This window comes from Rutidosis leptorrhynchoides, chromosome 10, assembly GCF_046630445.1.
Source record: "Rutidosis leptorrhynchoides isolate AG116_Rl617_1_P2 chromosome 10, CSIRO_AGI_Rlap_v1, whole genome shotgun sequence".
In the NCBI taxonomy this organism is placed as follows: domain Eukaryota; kingdom Viridiplantae; phylum Streptophyta; class Magnoliopsida; order Asterales; family Asteraceae; genus Rutidosis; species Rutidosis leptorrhynchoides.
Genome location: NC_092342.1, coordinates 94,896,866 through 94,905,045, shown reverse-complemented (window position 1 = coordinate 94,905,045; position 8,180 = coordinate 94,896,866).

Below are 8,180 nucleotides of genomic sequence, written 5' to 3'. Positions count from 1 at the left end.
TGTCGCATAGGTTTCATTTGTACTTATAACTTTGTAACGTAACTTTTGGATGAACAATTCTTGTAAACTAGGGAACAATCTTTACTTTTGAAATGAATGCGACATATTTTGGTCAAACATTATTTAAAGACTTATGACCACGTAACGGGACCTAAGTAGTCGGCGCCGTCAAATGACGATTTTGTCGGGTCGCTACAAAATTGTGATGAAGAAATTCATTCACGGTGATTTAGAGAGATTAAGGAGTAAGGTATTTGCTAAAAATTTCATCAGAAATAGAATCATCATAATTCCTAATGTACAAGTTTAGTCATTGTGATTTGTTCAGAGACTCCATCGTAGTTTGCTCAATCCGTTTTTCAGTTTCAAACTTTTTCTGATCTTTGCCAACATACAATTCTTTATCATCAACTTTTGGCTGTTGAGGTCGTTTACAGTTTTTGTTGCTTCATTCAACTTTTCAAAATTCAGAGCATTAATTCGCAGAATGGGTGCTTTTCAGAATGAAAGATCATAGTTCTAAGAGAATAATGTTATATGGATACATATAACTGTTGATGTGGAAATGTTGCGAGACTCACAATACAGATTTGCTGATTCTCGGTAATTGGTATGGCAATTCTTGTTACAAGATTCGGATGAGTACATGATGAGACTTCAATAGATAAATATAGTGATTTGTCGGAGAGATTTAAACCAAGGAGCGACGAAGTTGCTGGTACATCTGCTGGTAATATGGTGGAATATAAAAGGTTCCCCGGTAACAATAAAAGAGCACGCATATATATCAAGGTTATAATAAGGTTGTTTCGAACGAAAAGTCGAAGTTGACTTGTTGGAGCTGTGATAAAATTGGCTAATTTGGAAAGAGATTTCAAAGTTATTTTCGGTAATAATAACGCTAAAGGAATTAGTACAGTTATGCGTTAAACGTTTATTTAGTTTTCGAGAGTTTTCAGGTGCATAACTATACGCATCAATCTTTTCTTTCTGTAGATGAAGTATGGTTGGTTCATCCTCTCGATTGAGGTGTTTTCAAGAATCATGAAAGGTTTGAACGCAGATTGTAATTGTCGAGATACAAATGAGGTGTAAGATGAAATCAAGTGGCAAACTTAAGGAAATGTTTAGTTTCGTATGTTATAATTAATATTTTAATTCATTTTAATTGTCCAATGTCATTAGTCCACAGTCGATAGTCCACAGTTGACAGTCCAATAATTTATATATAGTTTAATATATAATATTCAAATTAATTAATACATATCGTGACCCGTGTACATGTCTCAGACTCGATCACAACTCAAATTATATATATTTTTGTAGAATCAACCTCAACCCTGTATAGAGAACTCGATCATTACTGCATATAGAGTGTCTATGGTTATTCCAAATAATATATATAAATGCGTCGATATGATATGTCAAAACCTTGTATACGTGTCCTGATATTTAAAGTGCGTAAATAAATAACAGAAATTAAATGACGATAAATAAAATTGCGAGAATATAAATTGCGATAAATAAAATGTAATCAGTTAGCTAGGAACAGTTAGCGTGGATTCTTAACAAAATTTTTCTCATAGTTAATTTGTTTATTTCTAACAAATTTTATTTTGTCAAATGTTTTCTTCATTATGCCACTTGTTAGATTCTGATAGGTCAAAATCCAAATATGAAATTGAATAAAAATGGTTATTCTGTGATGAACGGATTCGTATATCTGTGGATGTAAATAGGATAGTAAATGACTGTTGATTTATATTTGAAAGAATGTTTAGTGTACTTATTAATGTGAAATCTAAATATTCCTCGGGTATTACCTACCCGTTAAAATATTTTCACCATTAACAGTTTGTACGAAGAATTTTTAATTACAATCTTTATGAAAATATATTTACATATATATTTTCTTCAGATGCAATCATGGATTTAATGAGTCAGTATGATATTAATCTCATTTGATTTATCGTTAGATCTAGGGTACATAATCTTTAAAACATTAGAGATTACATAATCGTCATGTCGAACGAAGATAAATGATGTAGAACGATTCGCAGATTGATGATTATGCTCGAGGTACATAATGAGATGTTGAGGCATGGATTGTTGATGGTACTGGTGCTATTATTGATGGTACTGTAGATACTGGTGATGTTGCTGAAGCTGGTACATTTTACACCATACTCTCCAATTTGATTACTCGAGTGCGATGTTCGTTGACTTCTTCCATTATTCTGGAGTGATTGTCGGTCGAAACGAGTGGATGAATAATATCTAGAATTGTGGATAGAATATAATCGTTGTGGGATATCCTGGCAATGAGGGTGAATATGGTGTTTCGAATAGATTCGCCCGTAAGTGCTTCAGGTTCTTCACTAAGAGGTGAATTCGATTGATAAAAAGGATCACCTTCTTCTTGTCTCCAATGATTAAGTAGACTACGAACCCATCAGATGAATTGATGATGGCCGATTGGTTGATCCATTCCGGTTATACTGCTTTCGGAGCTCAAGTGTGTTTTCATATCAGAACAACTATCTGAATAACTTATCGGAATAGCTATCAAAATCTGAAGGACTCGAACTGGTTGAGGGATTCATCTCGTACGATCAGATGAAGGATTTTTGATAAGAAATGGATTATAGGATGTAGATTAGTACCCTGCAATACATAGTTTACATATGCATATAATACTAAAATCCCATATGTTACGGAGGAATCTGAAATGTCCCGTTCTTATTAATTAAAAACGTTCCATATTAATTGATTTCGTTGAGAGGTTTTGACCTCTATATGAGACGTTTTTCAAAGACTGCATTCATTTTTAAAACAAACCATAACCTTTATTTCATAAATAAAGGTTTAAAAAGCTTTACGTAGATTATCAAACAATGATAATCTAAAATATCCTGTTTACACACGACCATTACATAATGGTTTACAATACAAATATGTTACATCGAAATCAGTTTCTTGAATGCAGTTTTTACACAATATCATACAAACATGGACTCCAAATCTTGTCCTTATTTTAGTATGCAACAGCGGAAGCTCTTAGTATTCACCTGAGAATAAACATGCTTTAAACGTCAACAAAAATGTTGGTGAGTTATAGGTTTAACCTATATATATCAAATCGTAATAATAGACCACAAGATTTCATATCTCAATACACATCCCATACATAGAGATAAAAATCATTCATATGGTGAACACCTGGTAACCGACATTAACAAGATGCATATATAAGAATATCCCCATCATTCCAGGACACCCTTTGGATATGATATAAATTTCGAAGTACTAAAGCATCCGGTACTTTGGATGGGGTTTGTTAGGCCCAATAAATCTATCTTTAGGATTCGCGTCAATTAGGGTGTCTGTTCCCTAATTCTTAGATTACCAGACTTAATAAAAAGGGGCATATTCGATTTTGACAATTCAACCATAGAATGTAATTTCACGTACTTGTGTCTATTTTGTAAATCATTTATAAAACCTGCATGTATTCTCATCCCAAAAATATTAGATTTTAAAAGTGGGACTATAATTCACTTTCACAGATTTTTACTTCGTCGGGAAGTAAGACTTGGCCACTGGTTGATTCACGAACCTATAACAATATATAAATATATATCAAAGTATGTTCAAAATATATTTACAACACTTTTAATATATTTTGATGTTTTAAGTTTATTAAGTCAGCTGTCCTCGTTAGTAACCTACAACTAGTTGTCCACAGTTAGATGTACAGAAATAAATCGATAAATATTATCTTGAATCAATCCACGACCCAGTGTATACATATCTCAGTATTGGTCACAACTCAAACTATATATATTTTGGAATCAACCTCAATCCTGTATAGCTAACTCCAACATTCACATATAGAGTGTCTATGGTTGTTCCGAAATATATATAGATGTGTCGACATGATAGGTCAAAACATTGTATACGTGTCTATGGTATCTCAAGATTAAATAATATACAATACAAGTTGATTAAGTTATGGTTGGAATAGATTTGTTACCAATTTTCACGTAGCTAAAATGAGAAAAATTATCCAATCTTGTTTTACCCATAACTTCTTCATTTTAAATCCATTTTGAGTGAATCAAATTGCTATGGTTTCATATTGAACTCTATTTCATGAATCTAAACAGAAAAAGTATAGGTTTATTTTCGGAAAAATAATTTACAAGTCATTTTTGTAAAGGTAGTCATTTCAGTCGAAAGAACGACGTCTAGATGACCATTTTAGAAAACATACTTCCACTTTGAGTTTAACCATAATTTTTGGATATAGTTTCATGTTCATAATAAAAATCATTTTCCCAGAATAACAACTTTTAAATCAAAGTTTATCATAGTTTTTAATTAACTAACCCAAAACAGCCCGCGGTGTTACTACGACAGCGTAAATCCGGTTTTACGGTGTTTTTCGTGTTTTCAGGTTTTAAATCATTAAGTTAGCATATAATATAGATATAGAACATGTGTTTAGTTGATTTTAAAAGTCAAGTTAGAAGGATTAACTTTTATTTGCGAACAAGTTTAGAATTAACTAAACTATGTTCTAGTGATTACAAGTTTAAACCTTCGAATAAGATAGCTTTATATGTATGAATCGAATGATGTTATGAACATCATTACTACCTCAAGTTCCTTGGATAAACCTACTGGAAATGAGAAAAATAGATCTAGCTTCAAAGGATCCTTGGATGGCATGAAAGTTCTTGAAGCAGAATCATGACACGAAAACAATTTCAAGTAAGATTTCCACTCGAAATAAGATTGTTATAGTTATAGAAATTGAATTAAAGTTTGAATATAATTATTAACTTATATTAGAAAGATAACCTACTATAAGTAACAAAGGTTTCTTGATCTTGGATGATTACTTGGAATGGATTTAGAAAACTTGGAAGTAAACTTGCAATCTTGGAAGTATTCTTGATTTTTTTGAAACTAGAACTTTTGGAATTTATGAAGAACACTTAGAACTTGAAGATAGAACTTGAGAGAGATCAATTAGATGAAGAAAATTGAAGAATGAAAGTGTTTGTAGGTGTTTTTGGTCGTTGGTGTATGGATTAGATATAAAGGATATGTAATTTTGTTTTCATGTAAATAAGTCATGAATGATTACTCATATTTTTGTAATTTTATGAGATATTTAATGCTAGTTGCCAAATGATGGTTCCCACATGTGTTAGGTGACTCACATGGGCTGCTAAGAGCTGATCATTGGAGTGTATATACCAATAGTACATACATCTAAAACTATGTATTGTACGAGTACGAATACGGGTGCATACGAGTAGAATTATTGATGAAACTGAACGAAGCATTTTTGTTAAGTAGAAGTATTTTGATAAGTGTATTGAAGTCTTTCAAAAGTGTATGAATACATATTAAAACACTACATGTATATACATTTTAACTGAGTCGTTAAGTCATCGTTAGTCGTTACATGTAAATGTTGTTTTGAAACCTTTAGGTTAACGATCTTGTTGAATGTTGTTAACCCATTGTTTATTATAACAAATGAGATATTAAATTGTTATATTATCATGATATTATGATATATAATATATCTTAGTATGATATATATACAGTTAAATGTCGTTACAACGATAATCGTTACATATATGTCTCGTTTCGAAATCATTAAGTTAGTAGTCTTATTTTTACATATGTATTTCATTGTTAATACACTTAATAATATATTTACTTATCATTTAACATAATTAACCAAGTGTATCAATATCTTAATATGATTAATATGTACCTAGTAAGACATTGTTATAACGATAATCGTTATATATATCGTTTTCGAGTTTCTTAAATTAATAGTCTCATTTTTATGTATATAACTCATTGTTAAAATACCTAATGAGATACATACTTATAATAAAATCATGTTAACTATATATATAACCATATATATGTCATCGTATAGTTTTTACAAGTTTTAATGTTCGTGAATCACCGGTCAACTTGGGTGGTCAATTGTCTATATGAAACCTATTTCAATTAATCAAGTCTTAACAAGTTTGATTGCTTAACATGTTGGAAACACTTAATCATGTAAATAACAATTTCATTTAATATATATATAAACATGGAAAAGTTCGGGTCACTACAGTACCTACCCGTTAAATAAATTTCGTCCCGAAATTTTAAGCAATTGGAGGTGTTGACGTATCTTCTGGAAATAAATGCGGATATTTCTTCTTCATATGATCTTCACACTCCCAGTGAACTCGGGTCCTCTACGAGCATTCCATCGAACCTTAACAATCGGTATCTTGTTTTGTTTAAGTCTCTTAACCTCATGATCCATTATTTCGACGGGTTCTTCAATGAATTGAAGTTTTTCATTGATTTGGATTTCGTCCAATGGAATAGTGAGATCTTCTTTAGCAAAACATTTCTTCAAATTTGAGACGTGGAAAGTGTTATGTACAGCCGCGAGTTGTTGAGGTAGCTCCAGTTGGTAAGCTACTGGTCCGACACGATCTATAATCTTGAATGGTCCAATGTACCTTGGATTTAGTTTCCCCCGTTTACCAAATCGAACAACGCCTTTCCAAGGTGAAACCTTAAGCATGACCATTTCTCCAATTTTAAACTCTATATCTTTTTGATAGTGTTCCAAATGAACATATATTTAGTAGCAATATCGTTCCAATATGTAAAGTTTTTAAATGTAATTTCCTTATTTTTAGTTGTAATAGTTAAATAAATAAGTGCGAAGACGAAAGACGCAAATCGCTCGAAAATGAAGATTTAAAGACAAAAACGAAGATTTGAAAGACCAAAACGTCCAAAAAGCTCAAATGTACAAGATACAATTCAAAAGGTTCAATTTATTGATGAGAAACGTCTAAAAATGACAAGAGTACAAGTTACAAAACGCAAAGTACAAGATATTAAATTATACGAAAGGACGTTCGAAAATCCGGAACTGGTACCCGAGCCAACTATCAACGCTCGACGCAACGGAGTTGAAAGTACAAGTCAACTATGCACAAGAATATAATATAATATTTAAATAATTCATAATAAGAATAATAATAAATAATAAAAAGTTGTTAATTGAGCATAGTTAAGGGGTCATAAGTGAAAATTTCAAATCAACATTTGCCTATAAAATGGAATTCACGTAGTAATGAAAAGGAACACCTTCACTTCATTTTTCTTTCTTTCCCTCTGTAAGAATATATATATTTATATTTATAATATTAAGTTTAATTTAAGTTTAATAATAATTGGGTTATTGTAAGAAATATTTTACGGGTTTTAAAGTCGAAACTCTGCCCGTGTAACGCTACGCGATTAATCACCACTGTAAGCTATGTTCTTCCTTTTTAAATTAATGTATCGTAACTAAGTTATTATTATGCTTATTTGAGCCGAAGTAATCGTGATGTTGGGCTAAAATATTAAGAAGGGGTTATTGAACTTTGGACCATAATTAAGGTTTGGGCAAAAGACCGACACTTGTGGAAATTGAACTATTAACTATTAATAGATGGGGGGTATTGTCTAATTGAGTGACAACTCATTGGAGTCTGTCGAACCTATCTTCAAATTAATTAACCTAATAGTTAATAATGATTATGGTTGTCCTATTTAGTGACGTTCATATGGAATCTGTTATAATCATTTAATTAATCAATTGGGTTGGGTAATTGATTATTCATTCTGATCAAGTGGATGAATTAATATTCATAAACTAATTAAAACAGGGGTAGATTACATACAGTGATAACTGGTGTAATTGTTGACAGAAGTGATAGCTGCGTCACAGTTTAAATCCTTAATCAGTTGGAATATTTGACTTCGGGTATAAGGGTAATTTGACGAGGATACTCGCACTTTATATTTATGACCGATGGACTATTATGGACAAAAAACCAGATAGACGTATCAAATAAACCAGGACAAAGGACAATTAACCCATGGTAATAAATTAAAATCAACACGTCAAACATCATGATTACGGAAGTTTAAATAAGCATAATTCTTTTATTATATTTCTCATCGTATCTTTATTTACTGTCATTTTATTACTCGCAATTTTATTTACTGTCATTTTATTTATTGTCATTATTTTACGCACTTTAATTATCGTCATTTATCTTTACGCTTAAAATATAGAATCGACAAAC